The sequence below is a fragment of the Anser cygnoides genome, chromosome 2 (assembly GCF_040182565.1).
Source record: "Anser cygnoides isolate HZ-2024a breed goose chromosome 2, Taihu_goose_T2T_genome, whole genome shotgun sequence".
NCBI lineage: Eukaryota > Metazoa > Chordata > Aves > Anseriformes > Anatidae > Anser > Anser cygnoides.
In genome coordinates, this window is record NC_089874.1 from 99538507 (window position 1) to 99551032 (window position 12526).

The 12526-nt window shown below is 39.0% G+C and overlaps 1 long non-coding RNA gene across 1 annotated transcript in view; it reads left to right on the top strand.

Annotated features, from left to right (window-relative positions):
* The window catches only part of LOC136790148 (uncharacterized), a 31119-nt gene extending 19280 nt beyond the window's left edge, over positions 1-11839 (top strand). The window contains exon 3 of the long non-coding RNA XR_010829571.1: positions 5908-11839. This is a non-coding gene — a long non-coding RNA (uncharacterized lncRNA). The remainder of the gene's footprint in view (positions 1-5907) is intronic.
* The last annotated feature ends 687 nt before the right edge of the window (positions 11840-12526 follow it).

Below are 12526 nucleotides of genomic sequence, written 5' to 3' on the forward strand. Positions count from 1 at the left end.
TCCTCTCCTCTCCTCTCCTCTCCTCTCCTCTCCTCTCCTCTCCTCTCCTCTCCTCTCCTCTCCTCTCCTCTCCTCTCCTCTCCTCTCCTCTCCTCTCCTCTCCTCTCCTCTCCCTCCCCTCCCCTCCCCTCCCCTCCCCTCCCCTCCCCTCCCCTCCCCTCCCCTCCCCTCCCCTCCCCTCCCCTCCCCTCCCCTCCCCTCCCCTCCCCTCCCCTCCCCTCCCCTCCCCTCCCCTCCCCTCCCCTCCCCTCCCCTCCCCTCCCCTCCCCTCCCCTCCCCTCCCCTCCCCTCCCCTCCCCTCCCCTCCCCTCCCCTCCCCTCCCCTCCCCTCCCCTCCCCTCCCCTCCCCTCCCCTCCCCTCCCCTCCCCTCCCCTCCCCTCCCCTCCCCTCCCCTCCCCTCCCCTCCCCTCCCCTCCCCTCCCCTCCCCTCCCCTCCCCTCCCCTCCCCTCCCCTCCCCTCCCCACCCCTCCTCTCCTCTCCAGTACAAACTTCCTTAGGCACTCAAATGTATTAATATATTTTTATGGCATGCAAGCTATAAATACAGTGAACAAACTTTTGGCAATGAGAGATTCGATAGCTTCCATCTGGACTTCTGACTCCATTGCTGCTGAAATAAAGCAATATATGTACAATAATAAATGACTTAAATGCTATTTTATGTGTCTCATGACTAAAGAATAAAAGGGGGAATGGGCTTTAGAACCAAACCAAATAATGACAGTTTCTACACAGAATAATGTATTTGACCATCTTAAATCTTTTTGAATGGCAATCATATTTGAAGCTTCTTACCTAAAAATACAGGTCATTCTCATCTTTGTTTCTAATTGCATTTGTAAAACTAATTGTTTTACACTGCTTACTTGTTTTACTTAGTACAAAAAGAATTGCACTAAAATGGACTCCACATCATTAAAGAATAGTGTTTAACAACAAGGGGTTTGGCTGTCACAAGAAACTCCAAAAGCCCAAATGCGTATTATACCTATAAGTGAGACAGGGGAAGCACCATACTGTCGTAAATGAAGTTAACAAAATTCTAATGACTTCACTATCAATATCACAAGACTCTTCGGGACAAAAACGCCTCATAAGACTTTGGGAATTTAGTTAAATTTTCTATGTTCAGATTTCTAAACGGTAATTGCATGTGTGATCTGTTTCTGTAGGTAATTAACCATTTCTCCATCCATTAGACAAAAGAAAAAAAAAAAAAGAGAAAACATCAGCTAGTTTAATTCATGACTGCTCTTGGTTAGTATTGTAACATTTCTGGTTTTATGTAACTAATGTTACATAATGTGTATAACTGAAAAATCGATTGTCTGCTTCTAAAGAAATGAACACATTTAAAAGGTCTATTAACTACTTATTTAATGCTTTATCATCCCCTTACTTAGTTATAAAACAAATGCAGAAATGAAAAGATGAATCTCCATATTCTCACGCTGTACAAGCAATGTTAATTAATTCGACATGACAAGCTATGTGAAGTATCTGGGTAAGTCAATCTAGTATCATTTTGGTCATGAAGCCCAAAATATAGACTGACAAAGCACAAGTATGAAATGCATTTCAATCAGTTTAATCAAATAGAGTCAATGTAAAGAAAAGGGGCATTGTCAAGATGTGTCAGTGAACATTTGACCTGCCTCGCAGTTAATATTGTTTTGTGCAGAAATCTCTTGGGGGGATACCGTCTATGTTCTGCATTTCAATTTTAAAAAATGAAAATTGCATTTTTGATCTGGTAAGTGGCAATCTGTAGTAGGAATGGATATAAGAAAGACATCACTTGAGAATCACTGTCCACTCAGAATTTCGACATGTAAAATCAAGCCCTTTAAGGAAATTAGACCACTCAGTGTGACTTTTGCCCATGCCGCAGAAAATATTGTTTTCTCTGAGTGAGATTTTGGCTGGTCCTTGCACAGATGCTGTAGATGGGATTACAGAGGACCAAATCAGAAAGCTGCAGGAGAGCTTAGTCTGGACTCTTCTCTAAGACACAAGGAGAGTTGGGCAGGAGCGTGGTGTGGGAGCACAATGAACCATTGTTGAATGGCTACAGAGCCTGGCAACCTCTATACCTTTTTAAAGGCAGCAGAAGAGGGTTGCCACAGACTGCTTGAGTGAGACTTCAAGAGCAGTTCCCTGGTAAGGTCACTCAGGATTTTTCTCAGGAGTTCCTAATGATGCATTAATTCCCTGCATCCCAACTCTCCCCCATTACTTTTCCTTGATCCCAAAAATAAGCAGAGCAGCATTCAGGTCTATGTTTACTTCTCGAAACCTCTTCCCAGATGTCTTTTCCCAGAGCTTGATATAATACTGTGGTTTTCTGATCACCTAATATGCAGGAAAGCATCAGTGGCCAAATCATACGGCAAAATAATTCTATTTTGCCTTTAAATACACTCTTCTACCAAGGGATAATATGATACTTATAATGGCTTTAAAAACGTCTATTACTATGTCTGAAAATTACAAGTTAGCCAGGATTTAAATTCAATGTGTGTGAATATGAGCACACTTACACACCAGAAATTAGAAAAATAGCTTTTAACTTTGTTGTTGTTGTTCTTAAGTGAAGGTTGTGGGGGTGACCAAGATCTGGAGAACAGTTTTAGAAACCCATTCCCACTTCAGTATTTGTTTGAAGATCTTGTTCCATTTCCTAGACTCTCAGCTTTTACTATGTAAAACATCATCACTTCCTAGCTACCGTGGTGTAGTACACTTCAGGCATGCGAACCAAGATCTGTGAGAAGAATCCTTAACCAGTGCCTGAAGTCAGCTGCTCCATCCACCTCTGTGAAGCAATGAATGTTACAGCCAGCCGTTGAGACTGAATTGTGCCTCTCCTGAGAGATGAAAGGAGAAGGAAACGCACAAATGTTCAAGATTCCAGCCCTTCTGATGGCTGGCATTTGCCCTCTGCCCTCGGCCTGGTCCCCTCCCCTCCCCAGACACCAATGGAGTCATACCCAGAGCTCAACAGAGCCCATGGACACACAGAAAGCACGCCCAGGAGATAGTCAGACTCAAGAATCGCACTGGGACAAATCATATTTTCAGTATATGCACACCCTGGGTCCATTTTAACGCTCCAAAGATCACAGCTGCACGTTTTTCTCAACCTAAGCCCTGTTCACAGATCTGGAGAGCTCTCCATCCAGTTCAGTGTTTTCCCCTGATCTCTTGGGACTGCAAAACTATGTTGAAGCATTGTGAGCTCTCTTATATGGTTTTTGAATGCTTTCTGCTTCAAACTTTGCGGGAATGAGTTTAGAGCTAAGTGGTCAGTTTGATTAATTACAGTTTAACAATTCACAGGAAAATTTTGTACCTGGTTCAAGCTCTGGAAACGCACCTGTATCAGACTTATTTATCTGAACTGGTTTACTCTTTTGTTTTACAACCAACAAACTCAGATGGCCAGAATGGTCTGAAGTGTCTTATTTTTATATTTGCAGCATTTTTAATACAGTACTTTAATTCTTTCTGGTTTGCATGAATATACACAGCTTGGTCCTTGACTAAGACATTTAACAACGTGATAGTGGAGTATTTTGCTGCTACAGACTTAGACCTTCTGAAGAGCCTAATCAAAACCAGATTTTTTTCTTTAATTGGAAAAGAAATGAGTGTTTTGCACTATACACTATAGCTAGTTAGCGCTATCATAAGCAACTCCCTATTAATCACGTACCATTTTTTGCAGCTGTGTACAGTAACTGACCTGCCTAGATACACTATAACTGAAGCAATTAAGGATCTTTTGTATTTTTTATGTAATTACCACTTCTGAGCCAGGTTGCTAAATACTTGGGACATTTGGGGGTATAATTTCAAGGTCATTATATTTTTGTTCATCTCATTTCCTAGGAAACCTATTTGCAGACTTGCCTAAAGCATCCCAGATACTGTACATTAAAGTATGGCAAATTAATTTAATCCTACTTCCTTCCACTCAGTAGGTGAATGTCCATTTTTCCAATGTATAATACCTACTATATTTTTAAATTGTAAACTATTCCTGCTTTTAATGATGCAAACAATGGAGAGACCAAATAAGCTAAAGGAGCTAACACATTTATCTCCACATTCTGCCATCTGTTTGAAACTGCTGATGTAATTCCAGTTTTAAATTGCATTAGATCCTGCCTTCTGGATCCCTTTCCCTATTTCCTTTTTTTCTTTTTTCCTTTTTTTTTTTTTTTAAGGGTTTAGTGAAAGCAGTGCCTTCAGGTTGTTGACTACTTAATAAGAAACTGTGTCTTTGACTGTTTTCAATCTGGACTTAAATGTGGGTCTCCCAGAGAAAGACATATAATGGGAGTAATAGCTTTATTTCTAAAACATGAAACTTATTCTCTGTGTACAATTTGATGAGATCTGTTTTCAGCAATAATGCTAGCATCCAGCAGATTTGTTTATACTGAAGAAACGGCAGAGATTAAGGGTTGTGCTCTTGCATACTCTATTGTCTAATGATGGAATTTCCAGTTTTCTCTCTCAGTTTATGCTTCAGAATTATTTTTTTTTTTCTTTTTAACCTCTCCCCCTTATTTTACTAGTTTAATTAACAACCTTTTATTTATTTTTCTCAGCATTTCATTTGCTTTTTGAGTCCACAATGGAATTTGGTGGTATCTTGTAGCTTGAAACACTTCTTTGTCTGGATCTGATACTAATGCTGATCCTTTAAGGCTTTGCCTAAAGGGGTATTGGTCAGGCTCTGTCTTCAGCAAATCTATCAAACACATAGCTTGATTCTTTCACTGACACATTAAAGTGTTGAAATCATGATTCAGACTTTAAAAACATTTGCATCACAGAAATTAAATGAATGTATTCTGTCTTGCTTTTGTAATGTTTTTTCTTTCTTTGGTTTCATTCATTGTGTACCCACAGAATAGTCAAAGTGATAAAGATTTTGGGAAAAGGATAGAGCCCTGTACTAAAAAGTTTGCAGACCAACCATAACTTCTAATCTGTATTGATCTTAAAAAAAACCAGAATGCCTAGTTAAAAATAAAGATAAATGTACTTCAAGCTGAATTTTACTCATCATGGTACAGCAATTTTTTACAAGCATGTTTTCAAAAGTTGTGAATAGACATGATAACAATTAAAAATAATTCAGATTTTAAGATGATTGAATAATTTACCCAATCAGAATTTCTGAAACATGTCAGGCAAAAGTCTGAAGAAAACATGGAAACAGACTGTTTTCATTCTGATACTTTAACAGCAAATTTATATTCTAAATGAAAAATAATTTTGTTACAATATTTTTCTAAATTTAATTTGGATTTTTTTTTTTATATATTAAAATGAAAATCCACAAAGTGAAACCTTTTTGGTTTGATATGTTAAGAAAAGAGACATTGGGTTCATTTTGAACTTAAACAGCTGATTTTCTCTTTCACTGTCTGACTGAAAATATAGAAAATCTTTTATTATTGAAATTTAATTAAATATAGAAATTGTAATACATAAACAAGTCTAGTACTCTTACTGAGATAGCTAGGAGCTATACCTACTGCTGAATACACATCTTAGATTTCTTGTTGATCCACTCCCAGAATGGTAGCAATTTTGATAGATCACTGATATCAATTTGATATCTGTTGGATCAGTTTTGATGCTCACTGATCCATGCAAGTTTCTGGGGAGAAATCATGATCCAAGCTTCAAAATTTGATCCTTCTAAATCTTACATATAAGAATATGCATAATCAGTCATTAGCTTTAAGTGCTGTCATGCTTAATTACAGCAAAATTTTGTAGGCTTTCTACTTTCATCTTCAACTACTAATATGAATGGCTGAACTAAAGTGGTGGCCAGCTGTTGGGAGTACTAACAATTCTTTGCTGTTTGTGTGTTTGTGCCTAGCCTGGCCATTACCAGTGGTGGAAGTCAGAAACGGAGGTGAAATATTCCCCCTGTACCCTAGCATCGCCAGCACCGGATGGATGGATATGGAAAAAGTCTGCAGCTTTCCATGCACGGTTGAAGACTAAGCCAAGTGGTACAATATGCAGTCTGAGCTTCTGTATTTTTAGGGTCTGGTAAAGAATCATGAAACCATTTATTCTGTGCTTCCATATAAGACAATATTCTGTGGTGATTCGTCTTGCTGTAGAAGGATATCTGCAGAAAAATTAAACCAGGTAAAACGCAGTACATCATTTAAGTAGGTCTGAAGCTTATGAATATGCCAAAATACTGTCAGTTAAAATTTGTGTGGGAGCTCATATCAGCTTTTCATAGATACAGGTTATGGGACAGAGCAGGGCAAGGAGTGTTGATTTTCTGCTTACACAAACACTATTAACTTCAAGAGTCTGAGCAGTGTTTCTCAAACAAAGAATTTATGACTCCGCCCAAGCCTATGGGAAAAAAAATAATTAAAGTCATATTATTCCTTCAAATACTCAGATTCCAAATGTTTGGTAGCCAGCTCCCTGTTGTGGAAACGCTCCCACTTCTGCACAGAATTTGTATTCTAGACCTACATGAAATTAGTATATAAAATGAACTGAGTGAATGATTTGTTAGAAGAACTTTTTGTTGTGAAAATGTAATGAATATTTCATGATTTGAATTCAAAGCAACTATAAATTTAAAATATAAAGTTTTGCTGTGATGCATAAAAACTATTCATCATAACTGTTAAATACAAACCATATTCACTCCTGGTAAGAACCATAAATATGACAAGAAGTCCCAGAAAGAAAGTTGTAGTTATGGCTAAGAAGGAGTCTATGGAACAAATACAGTAAAATTCCTCCCAAATGTTTTAAATAACGCTGTCTTTCCTGAGGATAGATTACATTTCATTGACATCAAGATTTGCAAATCAGTTAGGGACACCAAAACTCAAACACTGCCATTGCATCCCTAGGACAAGGTAATATTAAACTTCATAAGAAAAAAAAATATATTAAAAAGCAAAGAATATGTCTTACAAAGCCCTGTGCCAATTTATTTGCAAGAATCTCCAGACATTTTCTCCAATGACAGTGTGAACACCAGGCCTTAAAACACAGCTCCTGGTCTTAAAGAGTCACTTTGGAAAGGACAGATCTCTTGGTTTCTGAAAGAATCTTTAGTAGATCGAAATGTAGCATGAATACCATGGACTGTATTTCCCCTGAAGTAAACTGTATGTTGTTGTTTTTGAGATCTATGCCAGTGAAAATATCTGAAACTTTCTAAGAATGGTGGTGCACGGTTTCATACAATGGCAGGACTGATTTTTAAGCTGGTTGGATAAATTTGGCTCAACTGGTTAATTTATTTGGTGATGCTGAGATCTTACATTTTCCTCCAGTTCTTACTATGGATATACGGAACTGTGTTTTTTTGAAAGAAGGCCTATGCAGTAGCTTTTGGTACTTGTCTTAGGTACTATAAGACATGCATTTCAAGAAAAATCCAGCCCAGGTAAATTGCCCTATAACCAAACCCATAAAAAAGTATATGCATAAATTAAAGTAAATTAAGCTACGTAAATAACAGAGATTGCTAACCCTGATCCACTATGACAGTGGGGTCCATCCCATCAGAAAGAGAAGCTCTGCAGGGCAGGCTCTGCAGCACAGTGCCACACTCTGGGTTGTTTTACAGAAAAGGCTCCAACTGTAGCATCCTTCCATTCTAAGGAGGGGCGCTACTTGATCTGGCCATCGAGACAGTGTAAAATATTGGACAAAGAGACAAAATGCTGTTATTGCCATAGGGGTTCAGAGACATAACAGAGGTGAGGCTTGTAGGGAGGAATAGATTTTCACAGAGCCAGGACCCTAGCCTAAATCTCCACTTAGAAACTTTTAAAAACATTAGCAGAGTCTATGAAGCATGAGTGTGAAACGTTGTTTGTATTACTGAGTGAATAAACTGATTTTCAAAATGCATATGCCCAAATGTATTTATATGTTTTCAAAGACACTCTGCATATACAGCTTGAATACAGCCTTAATACAATTTGCAACGAGCTAGCTAATCTGCTTGTTTTTGAATGACTTGACTTCATTTTCAAATGATCAGACTCTCTGAGAATCACATTATACTTATTTTCATAAAAGATTTGTATCTAGCTAGTGGAAGGTTGCAAAATACTGCAGAACAGTCAGATTCAGAGATTATTTAATCAGTAACAAAATGTCATTGTAGGCAGCATAGCAGTACTTCCTAAATCCCCTGTTGCATGGTTGGCTTATTTCATTAGAATCTGTGCTGGCCAATCTCCAAAGATGCAGAAGTAATGCTATGGGGAATTGTTGGTTTCTGCTAAGCACTGAGAATTCGACACGTATTAGTGTTAATGACTAAAGAATAGCTAAGGAAGTCCCTAATATATTGTTCATCACTTAAAAATAAATTAGGGCCCAACCCTATCATACTTACTTAGTTATAATATGACTCAGATGAGCAGAATAAATAGTTCTGCAGCTTTTGTCCCTGTGCAGTAAATGTAATGCATTGCTTGCTATTTTGCAAATGATGGGCTTTTTACTAAGAATTTCTTTGCTGAGAAATAAGTAAAATGTAAATTGATTTCTAACAAGTAGGAGTGTATCTAACTACTATTGTCTTAATTCTATGTGTTGGAGAAAGAATATATTGACAGGAAAAAGAGAATATAACATAGTCTGACATAAACTAGTCTACTTGTAATATCACTGTCTTTTAATTAGCCCTCAGCAATCATAAATCATCCTGCTGTGTATTGTACTGTGTTGATAAAGCTGTGAAGGAAAAAGTGCAGCTAATAACAAGCTATAAATTCAGAATGACAACATGTTCAGTACAGCTTTTGGATGTTGATACTTTCCATCAGCAATCAAGAGGTTGGTTCCTTTGAAGAAAGAGGTGAGTTTGAATGTAACTGAATCTTGAGAAAGGATTTAAATTTTGTGTTTGTAATTGTAATATTTATTACTAATATATATATTATATACTATATAAAGTTGCAAATAAAATTCATTTGTAATTCAAACATTCTTAAAGACAAAGAGCTGAAAACTTTCTATTCTAGAAAATACAGAACTGAAGGCTAAATTTAAAATATTTTGGAAAAACAAAAAATCCCATGGGACTTTTTTCTTACAGAAGGTCTCTTAACAGAAAATTCAATGTAATTGTTGATCAAATTTTAAATCTTTCTGTGTTTCAAATTGCTTCATCATAATTAATTCTGATAGTGACAGCTAAGTTTGGAATTGTATTGAAGTAGTCTGGTCATAAAATAGAGTTGAAAAACAATATATGTAGCCTGGAAATGTCTTTTTCCTGCATCTGCAGTCCAACAGCCCCAATAACCCTGCTCTTCTTCCATTGTCTGATTGAAGGAGCTGCAGAGAACAGTATCAACAGTGAATGTTTTGGAACCTCTGACATTGGTTACACTTTATATGCCACTCATGGGATGTGGAGAGTTTTCCTTCAGAGGTCAAAATCAGCATGAATGCGTGCTTGTAAGATTGGGTCCCGCATCACACAGGTGATGGTTGCCATTTTTATTGTCCATACGCAACACAAAACGGCTGGGGACTGACGGGGTGGGAGATGGCTCGGCTGAAAATGTCCTGCGCGTGCTGGGGTTCATCAGCATGAACATGACCCAGCAGTGTGCCCTGGCAGCAAAGACAGCTAAAAGCAACCTGGGCTCTGTTAGTAACAGCACAGCTGGTAGATTGAGGGATGTGATTAGAATTATAGAATGGTTTGGGTTGGAAGGGACCTTAAAAGTTCCAACCCCGCTGCCATGATCTCCATATTGGAGACATATGGATTTGATGCGTGGACCATTCAGTGGTAAGGAATTGGCTTGAAGGCCACACTCTGATTGTTGTGGTCAACAACTCTGTGTCCAGGTGGAGGCTGGTGACAAGTGGTGTCCCTCAGGGGTCTGTCCTGGGTCCGGTACTCTTTAATATCTTTATCAATGACACAGACAGTGAGATTGAGTGCACCCTCAGCAAGTTTGCAGAAGACACCAAGCTGAGCGGTGCGGTTGATACAGCAGAAGGAAGGGGTGCCATCCAAAGGGACCTTGACAAGTTATATAAGAGGGCCCATATGAACCTCATGAGGTTCAACAAGGCCAAGTGCAAGGTGCTGCACCTGGGCCAGGGCAATCCCAGACAGGAGCGCAGACTGGGAGAAGAACTCATTGAGGACAGCCCTGCAGAGAAGGACTTGGGGGTTCTGGTGGATTAAAAGCTCGGCATGAGCCAGCAGTGCGTGCTTACAGCCCAGAAGGCCAACTGCGTCCTGGGCTGCATCACCGGAGGAGTGGCCAGCAGGTGGAGGGAGGGCATTGTCCTCCTCTGCTCTGCCCTTGTGAGGCCCCACCTGGAGTACTGTATCCAGGCCCCCAGCACAAGAAGGGTGTGGGGCTGTTACAGCGGGTCCAGAGCAGGGCCACAAAGATGATCAGAGGGCTGGGGCACCTTTCCTGTGAAGAAAGGCTGAGAGAGCTGGGGATGTTCAGCCTGAAAAAGAAAAGGCTCTGGGGACACCTCATTGCAGCCTTTCAATACTTAAAGGGGGCTTATAAAAAAGATGGAGACCAACTTGTTGCTCAGGCAGATAATGATAGGACAAGGGGGAATGGTTTTAAACTAAAAGACGGGAGATTTAGATTAGAGGTTAGGAGTAAATTCTTCACTGTGATGGTGGTGAGGCACTGGCACAGGCTGCCCAGAGAAGCTGTGGCTGCCCCATCCCTGGAGGTGCCCAAGGCCAGGCTGGATGGGGCCTTGGGCAGCCTGGTCTGGTGGGAGGTGTCCCTGCCCATGGCAGGTGGTTGGAACTGGGTGGTCTTTAGGGTCCCTTCCAACCCAAACCATTCTGTGATTCTATGATTACCTAACATACTCTTGAGGACATGGGACACTTCCTCCTATGGTGGAAGAGCAAGAAATGTAATCCAGCTTTTGTGGGCATTTAATAAGTTTTTCTAGTATTTCTGATGGTGATCAGACCTTTGTTACTCTAGTAATAACCAAACTCACATGGCTCATTTACGGATGAAGCTGCTTAAAGGAGAAAAAATTTGGATAGACATTGTACTTACTACCTCTTTGCATGATATCACCTGTCAGTAAAAAAGAAATGTTTTATTAAATTGCATAAGTATGTACAAATACTTATATACAGAGAATATTTCTGTCTAGGGAGACTGCAGTTCAAGCTTAGACGGGAAGAGTTATGAAAATAAGCTAATTTTCTTAGAGGTACAGCCTACGAAATCAGTAACGCCTCTTTTCTATGCATGAGAAACTGATGAAGGAGGGAGTAAATTATCACATCAAAATCAAGCCAACAAGGTGGAACCGTGGTGATGTATGCCATCTCTTGGGACCCGCACACTAGCACATCATCAGGTAGTGCTTGGTGTCCTCAGAATACCCCTGAAACTATGGTTTGCCAAGTCAGAGGTGATTTGACAAATTATAGCAATAAATACCAACCAGCAAAGTAGGTTTGAGCCGGCCACTTGAACAGACTCATAGAAAGCTGGGGGTTCAAAGACTGAGGTGTGGAAAGCACTGCATTTCTCTATAGGCTCAAGACATTTTTTGTTATGAAATTTTTCACATTTTTAACCAGTTCAGTATTAAAAATACCACATTCTTCCTTTCTAAAATGTTAGGTTGGGTTTTTCTAAGAAGACAGAAATAACACAGGCTTGGTTTTTCAACCTTCAGATTCATGGTGGAAATTATTGAATAATTAAAATATTTCAGTGAAAATGTTATCCAAATTTGTGTTGTTTTGTTTTCACTAAACAGATCACTGGGTGAAGCATTCATTAATGGCACACAAATATTAAAGAATCTTTATGAAAATACTTCTTACAAATTCAGTAAAAGAAATTTAGCCTGGAAACATTATTTGATAACACCTATAAACTGAGGTACCACAGAGAAATACATACATTTCATTCATGTACACAGAGCAACTCAAACATTTACTATCAAAAAGAGTGCAGGTACAGTATACATACCAACATTTATTTCCAGAAATGATCTGTAAAAGTCAGCTGGTGTCTTTGAAAAAAAAATCCTAACCTCTGTGAGATATCTGACATAATGACTTCACTTTTCAATTATGGTACTTAACCACTTATGGAGACCATTCTAAACTGTGCATGTTTTGAATGATTTGTTTATATCCTTGTCCATGTTACTGCTACTTAAAAAAGACCTATGTAAATCACGATTTTTATTTGTTGAATTCAAAGCCTATAAAAGCGCTTCTTTGGAATTTCTTAAATAGTTTTCATTGCAGTTTTTCAAGTAAAGTTCTCATGAAATGCTATCAATTTTTTTTTCCTGCTATCAGTCAACATTTACTTCATTCTCACTCCCTGAAAGTTTTCTGTTTCTCTCTGCAAGATCAGCCAGTTTTGCTTTTGGGACATTTATTGTCTAAAAGTCTAGTGATACTTACCACCAATGATTCCACTGCTGATTTGGGAACTTGAAAAAGATTCTCTAGG